The following is a 14371-nucleotide window of genomic DNA, read 5'->3' on the forward strand; positions in this document are numbered from 1 at the left end:
TTAGATGAAATGCCATGGATATCTGCACGCCGCTGGCCCCTCAATCTCTCTACATGCCTGTGCCCTCAAAAGAAACATGATGGTCCAACACAATTCTGCCGCCTAGCTTAAATGTTTCAGTGCCCCCGCAGCCGCGCGGCGCTGTGCCGCGGCTGGGTTCGAGGACGGGCCCCCTCGGCCCCAGCGAGGACGACATGTGCACGGCGAGCCGAAGCTCTCCTCCCGGCCTAGGCTGATGTGCGGCGCACGTCCTGCTACTTGCCCGCAGCCTGTATTCCTTCACCGCGGGCGCGGCGTGTTTCAACACCACTGCTCCCCTCATAGTGCGGGCGAGCGGTATCTCAGGGTACTTGAGGGGTCCGAGCGGCCTCCTTTGGACGCAAGCTGCAACGGCCGGTCTGGCCATCCAACTTCATCAACCTCAACTACATGGACAGTTACGATAAGCAATGACTACACTCGGGAATTCAACAGCAATATTTGGTGGACATTGCAAAATTTTTCATCACTTTTAAGTATTAAAAGTCTATCTTCGGAATTCTACTTCTACAAACTTAAAAACTTTACTTCATCTGCAACAACAAAATTTTGAAACTAAATCAAACCAAATTAAGAAAATCTTATAATTTTTTTTTTTTTTGGCAATTAATCTCCATATCTACATCAAAACTTGGACCTTGTTTTCAAACAATTTCATGTGTCACCCCGGGAGGAACTTTTGGGGGGGGGGAGGTCTGTACCGGGAGGTACACCTCCACTCCGCTAATTTAAAATGTGCGCCAGTTGAAACTCCTCTGCTGGAGGAAGTCTGAACTTTATCTACGCTATTAATTCTTTACCTTCTCAGAAGATGTCACCACGTGGAAAATTTTGAGTTTTTGAACTGTGTCATTTTTGATGTGTTTTTGTTTCGCTTGAAGTAAGAAGTGTGAACTTTCTCTTCTAGAGGACACTACTGAAGATCAACAATAGTGCACCCTAGTGCGGAGTCAAAGAACTATTTTGTTGGAGAAATTTTTATTTCAAATGTTTGTTTCTTGCTAAATTTCTTTCTGTTATTGTTTAAGTTGGCTGTATACCCCTCTTTTTCCCCTTGTTTTAGATTTATCCAATCCCGAATTTCTTTTAGTAATTTCCGACCAATCCGATGTATCTTCCCCCATCTTGGATATGTTTCTGTACCCTAACCAATAAAGTAATTGTGGGCGGGTGTTTTCATTCCCCTAACGCCTAGAAACTTCCGCGAGAGGATTTAAACTGCTGATTTTAGGGTCTCCGGGCCACTTCTGTTCCATCTTTCAGTGTATAAAGTACATAGCAGGAGGCGGGAAGCGCCTCTTTCCTCGGCAGCGGTCATCAATAAGGTAATGGCCGATTAATAAATTATTTCTTTGCTAGCTCAGCAGTTTAACTCTCGGGGCGGGTGCGAAGCGTTCCACCATGTAACCTTTTCCTAAAATGTAACAATCTTTCTTCTATTCTCTTTTAAGCTACCTTCTGGGATAGAGAGTGCTAACCCTCTCGAGCTCCCACTCTTATTGTTTTGAGGTGAACTTATTTTCTCAACCTATTCTTCGTTAATGTAAAACAAATTGCTCTTTTCTAAAGTCACCTCGGTAGTATGGGATTAGCCCTTGCATTAGTGGCCTAGAGCCAGATTAGGTTTTTTTTAAAACAAGTGTATTAGGAGTGCAGATTGCCTCCTCTCAAATTGTTATTTTAGAGGTCATGTAATTGCCCCTTTTCATTTAATAGACCTCAGTAGGTTGGGTATTGTACCCCTGTGTCTATGTCCAGTGAGGACAACTTGAAGGTGGAGTTTGGTGTGGCCTGGGAGAGGCTTAAATTTTGAGAGCGAGTGGCTCTTTTGAAAATTAAGTGTTGTATGCCTCGTGGAGGCTTTTCTGTGTAATTTGGAGCAAGGGCTCCTAGGTATGAATGGGGTTTTCTGCCCCTCTGTTAAAACTCGTGTTTGGGGTAAAACTGAGCTGATTGCCCAAGCTGTGTAAAATCAGGGCGCGAAGCCCAATTCCTGTAAATATTGTAACTACCCTTTTTGACTTGCTACTTTGTACCTGCCATGCTTGTTATTTCTTGTTTTTGAAAAGAAAATATAACCTTGTTAAATTTTAAATTAATTTTGCTTTCGTAGCTGGAGACCTATTCACACCCGCACCTTCTTTCACCTCTACCTACCACGGAAAAACTCCGTAACAATAATAATAATAATAATAATAATAATAATAATAATAATAATAATAATAGGTATGTGCTAAGTACCATTCGTGACCTTTTATATGGCGTCAAATCCGTTCTAATTAGAACAATATATATTGAATATATACTGAATATAGGATATCTAGGTTTAGAGTTTAACCATTTAAAAATTCATGTCTGCTGAATTTTACGACGAAGTTCCGCCAAGATAAAGTCAGATATCCACCACGGTTCATTTAATGGAGCCATCTTTGCAATTAACAGTGCACTGCGTGTCAATAAGTAAATACAGTAGTATGTAGTCGTAAACATGTGTCAAAAATGGAGTTTTCTTAATCTCGAAATCTACACCTCGAAATTATCTTTGAAAATAAATGTACAGAATGTTGTGGATTGTATTACACACACGCACAACCTGGAAATGTAAACTTTTACAAACTCAGTGTGTTTCTTCCAACATGTAACGGAAATAAACAGTAATAATGGAAAGGTTGTGAAGCCTCCGTGTCTCAGGCGGCAGCGCGCCGGTCTCTCACCAGTGGATTCCGTGGTTTGAAGCCTGGTCACTCCATACGAGATTCGTACCGGACAAAGCGGAGGCGGGAAAGGTTTATCTTCGGGTCATCTTTTATTCCAACAACACTCTCCAATATCATTTAACTTCATCTGTCAGTCATTAATCATTTGCGCAAGAGGAGTGCGACAGACTTCGGCAGCCGGCACAATTCCCATCCTCACCGCTAGATGGTGATGGCGGTGATTATTGTTTTAAGAGGAAGTACAACTAGGCAACCATCCTCTATTAACACTAGTCAGAGCCAAAAAAAATGAAAGGGGTCCGACACTTAGAAAAATGAAGATATCAGAAGGACAACAGAGGGCGTGAAAATGAAAAACTCCCTAGTCCTCGACTGCTCTAACACCGTCGGGGTTGGAAAAGAACAAGAATTTACCAAGGGAGATCGCATAGGATAGATGGAAGTTGAAGCAATGCTCAGCTAAGGGTTCCGTGGTAGCCAACCCACACTCCCAAGTTAAAAGCCCCTTTTAGTCTCCTCTTACGAAAGGCAGGGTATACCGTGGGTGTTATTCTACCGTCCCCATCCACAGGAGGATCGCCGCTAAATGGGGGCTTCATTCATTCCATGTCCGTCTCCATGGCTAAATGGATAGCGTGCTGGCTTTTGGTCACAGGAATCCCGGCAGGGTCAGGAATTTTAACCATCATTGGTTAATTTCGCTCACGACGCGCAGATCGCCTATGGGAGTCAAATCAATAGACCTGCACCTGGCGAGCCGAACATGTCCTCGGACACTCCCGACACTGAAAGCCATATGCAATTTAATTTCATTCATTCCATTCCTAACCCGGTCGAATGACTGGAAACAGGCTGTGGATTTTGAATGGAAATTATACAATTGGTATTTTTATTTATTTATTTATTTATTTATTTATTTATTTATTTATTTATTTATTTATTTATTTATTTATTTATTTATTTATTTATTTATTTATTTATATTGTGAAAGTTGCCCCTTCTTCATTCTGCCTTAGTACCGTGCAAGATCTCCTCTGGCACTGTTCAGAACTCAGGTCTCTGACACTCTATGGCAAGCTTGCTATCAGTACATTGACGTCATCTTGAGGAAGAAGAATGTCTGTGGAGGTTGTTTACAATCAGAAAAAGCCAGGTTTTTTTTAAACCTGTCCCATGCATGCGCAATGCAGTTCACGTCCGGTGGCCAATTGATATTGTCGATACCCACCTCTCTCATGAAGTCCCTCACTGCTGTACCTTAATGAAGGTGAGCATTATCATCGAAGAAAAATAATTTAGCACTATATCCATTCCTAAAGGGTTGTACAAATGGGCGAAGAATGTGATCTTATATCGCTGGGCAGTTAACGTCCTTCGAATTGGTATCCAAGTGGTACGACGGCCATACACAACCCCAGCCCAAAACATTACATCACAACCTCCAAATGCATGCCCTCTTGAACATGCTTGTACTTCGCACCACATCCTTTACGTCTCCACGCTCTTTGTCGTCGTATATCTGCCCTTGATGATACCCGTGTTTCATCTGCAAGCATGCCATTCTGCCATTCATCCAATTCACAGTTTAGATGTTGGATGGCGCATCTTCTCCTCTCAACACAATGACTCGCCGAATCGGTCGAGATGAATTTAATCGGGCACTATGCAGTTGATTGCGTACAGTTTGTGCAGATTCACGGACCCTGGTTGCCCTCCAGAAGTCATCTCGTAATTGTTGAGCAGTCGAAGTTGGTTTCATCTTTACAAACTGTTTTCCAGCCTTTGACCGGGTCAGGGATGTAATGAATGAATCATATATAGGCTATTAGTACGAGGGGGTCGCCATTCCCAAAGTGATTTAGTAATTACTGATAGATGCTATGAAATGATAATAGAGAGTGTTGCTGAAATGAAAGATGACAGGGAAAACCGGAGTACCCAGAGAAAAAAACCTGTCCCGCCTCCGCTTTGTCCAGCACAAATCTCACATGGAGTGACCGGGATTTGAACGACGGTAAATGAAATGGCGTATGGCTTTTAGTGCCGGGAGTGTCCGAGGACAAGTTCGGCTCGCTAGATGCAGGTCTTTGCTTGACTCCCGTAGGCGACCTGCGCGTTGCGATGAGGATGAAATGATGATGAATACGACACACACACCCAGCCCCCATGCCAGCGAAATTAACCAATTAAGGTTAAAATTCTCGACCTTGCAGGGAATCGAGTCGGGACCCATGTGACCAAAGGCCAGCACGCTAACCATTTAGCCACTGAGCCAGACTGAACCACGGTATTCAGCGGTGGGAGGCCGACGCGCTGCCGTCTGAACCACGGAGGCTCTTAATGGGATAGTCTGGTAAAAACTTTTTCTCTAATTTATCAATTAGTCTCAAATTTTAAACATATAATTTGTGAGTATTATTAAACATACAAACAACTCAGTTGATCCAACAGTTTTAGTGATTTTTTTAAAAGGATTTTTCTAAAATCATCTTTTTAAAGTAAATTTACTTTAGTGTCTTTGAAAAATTGAAGACTGTCGTGCATTGTTCATCTATATTGATAGTACAGGACTATTCACCGAACTTTATCGTCACAGGTTGTATTCTTTCACTATAAATGTCGTCCGGCTACATGGCTAAATGGTTAGCGTGCTGGCCTTTGGTCAGAGGGTCCAAGGTTCACGGGGTCGGGAATTTTAACCACAATTGGTCAGTTCCTCTAGGGTGGAAATCGAGTGTATGTGTCGTCTTCATCATAATTTCATCCTCATCACGATGCGCAGGTCGCCTGCCGGCGTCAAATCAAAAGACCCGCACCAGGCCTCTACGGAGGCCACACGCCATTAAATTAATTATAAATGTCGTTACACTAAATTATGAATTAATTTGGATTGCATTTTTACATCCTTATTGCCACTTTTAAGTCCTTTTTCGATACTTTTAGGTCCTTTTCATAGGCAATATTTAGGCAATTTATAGATTTTCAACTTCCGAGCCGATAAGCCTTCGAATATTGCATTTTCCGACCACTCGCCGTTCCCATTGCCATTATTCAACATCGTGTATCTGCGACTAGAAATATCAATGTACGAAATAATGTCTAAAATTGCCATCAGTCATGGAGAAAATATTTCAATTACAAAACAATCAGGTTGGCTTGAATAGTTGAAGATAAAGAAAATCGCCTGGCAAATTGTGTCTCGGTGAAAATAGAATATTTCTGTCTTTAATTAACACTGCAAATAACCTGGTAATAAAGCAATGAGAGCTTGTGATGATGAGATATAACCTCATTAATGATTCATCAGTCGTCGCCAGTGCAATTAGTATGAGCAGTAGTCAACAATAGCGTTATGGCAGATAGATATGACAGATCGCCTGCTATTCAGCAGCACAAGCATCGCTAACAACGAGTTATTTCAATTAAGAAGTGAATAAAACAGGATGTTACACTACGCAGAACATTATTTTCTCATTTTAAGCTCCAGTAAAGCTAATGCACTGCCCGCTCTTATCATCAAGAATGTCAACCAGTTTGGATTTTGAAAGATACTAATCTCGACTTCCTTTAAAGTAACTGTTACTATTAGACTAAATATAGTTACTAAGAGACAATGGCGGCTGGTGCAGAAAATCAGTTGTGTGCTGTAACCCATCCCCCCTGGGGGCTTTAAAATACTGGGACACCCTCTCTCCAGGGGTCATAAATATGGAGGGCCCTTAGCCTGGGTTATAGGTGAAGTCCTCAACGGCATCTACGGCGGAAAAGATGACCTTCGGCACGGTGGAGATGGCGGAAGGGGCAAACCTTGCCTAGGGTTACTAGGTGAAAACCGGTCAACGGTCTCAATGGCGGATGAAGAGAAGAATCTCCCAACGGCAGAGAGGGCGGATGAGCTACCTCCAAGAATCGAATCTTGGTTGAAGAACATAAAATTCCCCAGGCGTTTGTTCCCAGATTGGGCGGCCTGAGGTCAGCGTCTGTACCCCAGGTTAGGGGCGGCTGGAAGAAACCTTCAGGGCTTACAACCTTGGTTGTAAACTGGTGACTCAAGTAGTTACCCCAAACTCATGTTTATCATTCATGGGAAAGTGTAATGTGAAACAAATTACCTCAGGTGCACCGTTGTGCACAAGCAGACATTCGGATTCTGGGGAGTCTGCAGCGTTACACAAAGACGAGTCGGAGCGTCTTGAAACCTCAAACAAAATAAAATGCAAATACCCGAATTTCATAGCCACCTTCAATGCTAATTCTCTTCTTAAAACTGGAAAGTTAAAACACCTTACGGACACTCTCAGAAATCATCGAATTATCATAACGGCACTTCAGGAGACCAGATATATAGATGAAAACAACTTCGACTCTGAAGGGTTTAGGATATACAAGGGAAAAGTTGGTCAAAGAGTCATGAAAAACATGCCACACCTAGGAACTGGCTTCATAATAAACAAGAATGTCCTGAATTCCATAGTCCAGTTTGAGTCCCAATCTGAAAGACTATCAACTTTGGTTTTCAAATCTACCAATAGAATATACACTATTGTGAATGCCCATGCCCCCATAAATGAGGACAACAGAAAGAACAAGGAGAAAGTGGAACTCTTTTGGGATCAGTTGGACGATGTCATCCAAAGGGTACCTGAAAAACACATCATACTAATGGAAGACTTGAACGCCCAGATAGGGAAGGAGAGAAAGTATCGACATGTAGTCGGGAAATACCCAGCGCATAACAGGACCAATCAAAATGGTGTCAGACTTATAGAGTTGTGCCAAGCCTACGGTATGGTACTGAAATCCACAGCTTTTAAAAAGCTTCCTAGAAAACAAAAAACGTGGATCTCACCAAATCCTAACTTGGGTGAATTTCAACTGGACCATGTGGCTATTAGACGGAAGTTCAATAGGGAAATACAAAATTTCAAAGTACTCAGGGGAGCTAATTTAGACTCATACCATTATATGTCGAAGATAGAGATCAAAATCATCCCCAGAAGGAGAGACAAGGTCCTTAAACACACAAGCAAACGATATGACCCAGAGAAAATTTTAAATTCAAAAGAATACCATCTTGCGACAAAGGATATACACAAACAAAATTGGGATCAAATAAAACAGAACTTATTATCATAAGCCGAAAAATTTGCCCCTATAACAAAAGTCAGAAAACATGCTTGGTGGTCGGAAGAATGTGACGATCTATTGAAACAAAGGTAGGAAGCATGGCACAAATGGCAGTCGCAACGAACGGAAAGCAATGGACAAAATTTCTTGAATATCAGAAAGATGGTCAATAAAAAATTCAAAACAATTAAAAAGGCTTACGAAAACCAGATGCTTGTTCAAATAGATGACGACTTCACCAAAAACAAGACAAGAAGTTTCTACAAAATCTTTAAACAGAGAACAACGAAGTACAAGCCACCGACTATACAGTTGCGGGACAAGAATGGAAATATAGCACATAACAACACTGATAACTGCAGGATACTAACCGACTACTTTGAAAATCTCCTCAACTGTGAAAAGCCAGTAGAAAAAATGACATTTAATGTCCCAACAAATACCAATCCTGACTCACAACCGCCAACCTTCGAGGAACTAGAAAAGATCATTTCGAGCCTTAAAAACAATAAAGCATCGGGAGAAAACCAGATCACAGCCGAACTTTGGAAGAATGCCAACAAGGAAGCAATAGAATCCCTACAAAAAGTTTTTGAAGAAATCTGGGTCAAAGAAAGAATTCCAGAAGAATGGAAGATGGCTCTCATCCACCCGATCCACAAGAAGGGGGATAAAATGAACCCCAACAACTATAGAGGCATATCACTTTTGGATATTACATATAAGATATTCTCAAAGGCCTTACTTAATAGGACAGAACCACAGTTAGATCATCAGTTGGGTGAATATCAAGCGGGATTCAGAAAGGGGAGATCCTGTCCGGAACAAATCCTGAACCTTAAAATTCTCATGGCATACCAGAAATCTAGGGCAAAAACATACGTCATCACCTTTATTGACTTCCAAAAGGCGTATGACTCACTAGACCGGGAAAGTCTCCTTTCTGTACTCAAAGAATTCGGTCTAGACAACAAAACAACAAACCTCATCAGGGAAACTCTCACCAATACATTTTCCAAAGTCAAATTCATGGGAGAATTGTCGGCTCCTTTTGAGATCAAAACTGGTGTCCGACAGGGTGACGGACTGTCCCCCATACTGTTCAATTGTGCCTTGGAGAAGGTAGTCAGAGAATGGGATAAGACAACTAGTGGTGGAATTCGATTGGGATCGGTAAACAAGGGTATCAAGATCAAATGTTTAGCTTTCGCAGACGACATGGCCTTACTAGCTGAGACGTGGGAGGAAGCTAAGGAGCAGTCCTTCGAACTGCTGAAGCAAGCAGAGAAGATAGGTCTCAAAATCGCCTTTGGAAAGACCAAAATAATAACCAACATTAAGAATCCTCCAAAATATTTGAAAGTGGGGGAACAAAAAATAGAGATCGTCACAGATTTCAAATACCTTGGTGAATGGATCAGTTGGAATGGTCTTGAGAAGAAAGCAATGGAATCTCGGCGAACCAAAATAGAAACAGCCTTCCAGCTTACGAAAGACACCTATAACAAAAAAATCCCTCTACTGGAACTCCAAGATCAGACATTATAATACAGTAGTCAAGCCTGAAGCCCTGTATGCTGCAGAAACTCTATCTATAAGTATGCATGGTCCAATGGAAAAGTTAGAGATAAAGGAAAGGAAAATTCTACGAAAATTTCTAGGCCCCAAATTTCATAATAACGAACTTTCACACATCCACAATGAAACTCTGTATAGGAAATCAGAAAGGATTTCCGACACAATAAGGAAAAGGAGAATTGACTTCTATGGCCACATCCTAAGAATGGATCCGAAAAAGATAACTAAAAGAATCTTCGACTATTTCCGTAATAAGAAAACCAAGCCGAACTGGTTTAAGGAAACTGAGAAGGACCTACGAGAATTCCAAATTACAGAAGAGATGCTTGTAGATGGATCTGCAAAGAAAATAACCAAAAATAAAATGAGGTTTCAGGACAGGGTGAAGCCCAAGCTACTATACAGAATTTCTGAAGAAGAGAGGAAGGCAAGATCTGAAAGAATGAAAAAGTACTGGGAGGACAGGAATACACGACTTACTAACCATTGATTGATCTATCGTACCCCAAAGAGGGTGAAACGGACAAGAAGAAGATATGCAGTTTTCATGAGGCTCTCCACTGAATGTTCAGTACTGAACAAACACCCAAACAACTCCAACACATATACGTATTTCTCACACAAAACTAATTAACACACAATAACACCTGCAATGACAAAACATTCACAAACTCAGAAACACTTAGTGTGGCCGCGCAAAAACAGAACTTCTCAATGTTACCAAAATCATTGAAATAAAACCAGCAACGTCGTAATGCAAAATTATATGTTATGTTGTTATAGTGAAATGTATAAACTAGAAATTTTGTAATTAAAGAAAATCACAACATCATCTCCTCATTTAGACAACGTAAAAAAGTACAATGTTTATAGTTCATCGATTTACAAATGTGGCTATGGAATAGGCAAGTTGAGAGTATTAAAAGACCTGGTGGGAACAGCTGATGGCTTCCTCTACGGTATTTTGTTTTCGTGTGTGCTTTGAGCGATCTCCTCTTAAATACTACCGAATCAACCTGCCACGTTCTCATTTCGGTCGAAATGTAAGTGTGACTAGTGCTGCCTCTCTGTGGTCGAACGAAGATTCGCTGTGAAGTGATGTCCGGTTCCTTGCCTAAATGGTTAGCGTGCTGCCCTTTGGCCACAGGGGTCCCGACCGAGAATTTTAACCATCATTGGTTAATTTCGTTGGCACGGGGACTGGGTGTATGTGCTGTCTTCATCACCATTTCATCCTCATCACGACGTGCAGGTCTCCTACGGGAGTCAAATAGAAAGACCTGCACCTGGCGAGCCGAACGCGTCCTGGGATATCCCGGCACTAAAAGCCATACGGCATGTCATTTTTTCAGTTGGGCACTCATGCGCAAAGGGCAGAGTTCCTGCTTTCGGGCGAAATGCTTAGAAATTCTCGCTGAGCTGTGATCTGCACAGTACCCGGCATGGAGCTCACAACTAGTTACCTGGTTGTGAGGGGAGTTGAATGACTTCCTATTCTTTGGCTGATATCTTTTCCAATACACTGTATTTGATTGTAGATAATATTATTAAAGTAATTTATTTTTCAAATAGACAATGTGCTGCAGCACTTCAGCACATAAGGTACGGCCGCACCTGCTTACAGGGGTATATCGAGGTGTAAGCAACAACAGGGAGCCTCAGGTAAATAATGAATAAGAAGTATAGTCACCTCTCACATAGAGAACAGTTTCAAATCACATTTCTCAACAGGCCTCATATGTCCAAGCGGAACGGCTGGCCATTTCATGTGTCACGCTCTCACTCCTCTCTCGCATACGGATTACTTCCCCACCTCTACCTGCTTCCCGCAGCTCACTCCTGTCTATTGGGCACTTAATGGGATATGAATGAAAACCTACAACCTCTTTTCCAGTCTTTTACCGGGTCAGGGATGTAATGAATGAATCATATATAGGCTATTAGTACGATGGAGTCGCCATTCCCAAAGTGATTTAGTAATGACTGATAGATGCTATGAAATGATAATAGGTATTGTTGCTGAAATGAAAGATGACAGGGAAAACCGGAGTACCCAGAGAAAAAACCTGTCCCGCCTCCGCTTTGTCCAGCACAAATCTCACATGGAGTGACCGGGATTTTAACCACGGTATCCAGCGGTGAGAGGCCGACGCGCTGCCGTCTGAGCCACGGAGGCAACGATCGAAACACACTTCTGACAAGCTTGTTTACAAACGACTTCAAAGAACTTATGATCACAGAGCATAAACAAATACCTGCTTCTCAAATAAGACATACGTATTCAAGAGAAACCCGGAATGCTCAAGAGATGGCACCAAAGTCCAGATTTATTTTTCAGAGCAAACAAGTAACATTGTGACAACTGTCATTATGATGCTACGCCCACTCCTCAGCTGCAGGCTTTTTCTACATTTCTCTTTCGAATTTCATAAAATTCTTTTGTTTTTTGTGGTTTTTTTGCTATTTGATTTACGTCGCACTGACACAGATATGTCTTACAGCGACGATGGGATAGAAAAGGCCTAGGAATTGGAAGGAAGCGGCCGTGGCCTTAATTAAGGTACAGCCCCGGCATTTGCCTGGTGTGAAAATGGGAAACCACGGAAAACCATCTTCAGGGTTGCCGACAGTGGGGCTCGAACCCACTATCTCCCGATTAGGCCTACTGGATACTGGCCGCACGTAAGCGACTGCAGCTATCGAGCTCGGCAAAAAAAAAAAATTGTAATATGAAAGCACATGTATGAATGAACATAAACAAAAAAAATCACAAAAATTTAACATTGTATTGCCAGACTATCCCCTTAAACTTTGATGCGCCAAAGCTGGTGCTAAATATACGACTGGGCATCTAATTTTTACATGGCTGAATAAAGCATTCCTATTGAAGTCATTGTACCAAGTCTCAGTCAGATTGGAGACTTACACCTTGTAACGGTTCAAATCCCGTTACAAGATGATATCTGTATTTTTATTATTGTATGATTTTATCTGTATTTTATTATTATTATTATTATTATTATTATTATTATTATTATTATTATTATTATTATTATTATTATTATTATTATTATGTTATCTGTGATATTGTTACTATTATTGTAATTATCAGTCTTATTTAATTCAATTTTGCAATGCCTGTTGCTTGCAAGATTGTACTTAGATGTATGCATATATACGTATGTGTAGATTATCATTAAATACCTGTACAGTGAGAGTTTCGATGTATCAGATGTGGAAGTGACGTTGTTATATTGCTATACCACTGGCGATTCTGCCAAGTCATCGCCACTCCATGGCTACGTCATCGTATTTATTTAGATATGCGCTCAGAGAGTCAGCCGCCTCGGGCTATTTCACCACTGTGTGTAATATTTGTCGCGTAGGTGGGAGTATGTCATTGTTATTTCTGGAGATTACGTAGCTGTGTCAACTAACGTCTATAAAAGGTGGATGCATATTGTAGCGTCAGTCATTAGTTATACGGATGCAGTACAGTGAAGAAGTCTACTAGATCAAGAGGCCTTAGTTGGTCAGCCAACGAGTGTGAACGAGAGGTGGTGAAGACTCAGTGAGCCATTAATTATTGGTCATTGAGAGAGTGAGACCAAATGGTTGGTCCGTCACTTAGTGGAAGACACGGACGCAGGGGCTTACCATGAAGTCAGAGAAGGCAACCCAGGACCTACCAAGAGGTAATACCATATTGACTTACAAAGAAGTCAGATGATATGGAGAAGAAGCAGTCACAAGGATGTATCACCAAGTTAGGCGTGACACATCTACAGTAAACACCAGATCAATGGATTACGTCGTAATTACACTCAAAGTGTTGAAGGTACAGTCAAGTGAATCAGTGAGGGAAATATTTCGTATAAATTGTTAAATGTCCGGTCAAGAATAATTCAAATTCATGCCTAGTTTCTTTCAGTTGCAATGTCATAATTTCATATTCTCATCTGTTTTATCGCAACAAGAATATATATTGTTCTATCAAACGAATTCATAGTTTCATTTCATTGACAGTAAAATATCTTAACCTCAAAATTAATGGGGAAACCGAACGCCAATCTCCTTTTCCCAGAACTTATATGGTATGTTGTCAAAAGTAAGCTTATTACCCCACACCCTAGAGATAGTCAAGAGTCTCATTCTATTATTGCTGCACTGAGTGGCAGCTGGCGCCCTTCAAATAACGTATGTGTAAGTAAGCAGGTAACAAGTAAGTGTGAGTACAAGGTCCGACGAGTGTGTATTTTATTTAATGAATGTTAATTTTTAGATTTTCCATTATAACTGCAAATATTCAGATTTTTCAATATAAAATCAGTTTTATATGTTTGTAAATTTAGTCAGCGACTTAGGAAACTTACAATATGTCGACGCAACGTGGTGCTCGAATAAATTCAGAATCTGTTTTGAATGACAGCATATCATAGGTTCATTTTGAGAGGAGTATGCACAATTAAAGCCAACGGAATTATTACCGGTAAATGTCAGGAGTGTGATTTTGGAATATATATTTGTATTTTGGGGATATGTCAAGGGATTTGAAGAGGGAAATTAATTTGAGATCGCGTACTATCACTAGTGAACCAAAGATGGACAAGGAAGACAATAACAAGTCATGTGACGACGAGGTCATTGCTTCTGCGGACATCCAAGGTGAAATTCAGAGTAGGGAACAGGTGAATACGATGGAAGCTTCTGAGTTAATTCAGGAAAGTGCAGAAATTGAGAAGCACACTGAAACTCAAAAGGAAATCGCGGGGGGAATGAACCAAGATACTCTAAATTTGCTGATGGCCAAATTTACCGAGTTCAGCAGTAGAATGGAGGAAAAGAATGATAGTAGTGAAAATAGTCAGAAACGAATGGAGGAAATAATTGACAATAGTAATGAAAATTGT

The sequence above is a fragment of the Anabrus simplex genome, chromosome 4 (genome assembly GCF_040414725.1).
Source record: "Anabrus simplex isolate iqAnaSimp1 chromosome 4, ASM4041472v1, whole genome shotgun sequence".
In the NCBI taxonomy this organism is placed as follows: Eukaryota; Metazoa; Arthropoda; class Insecta; order Orthoptera; family Tettigoniidae; genus Anabrus; species Anabrus simplex.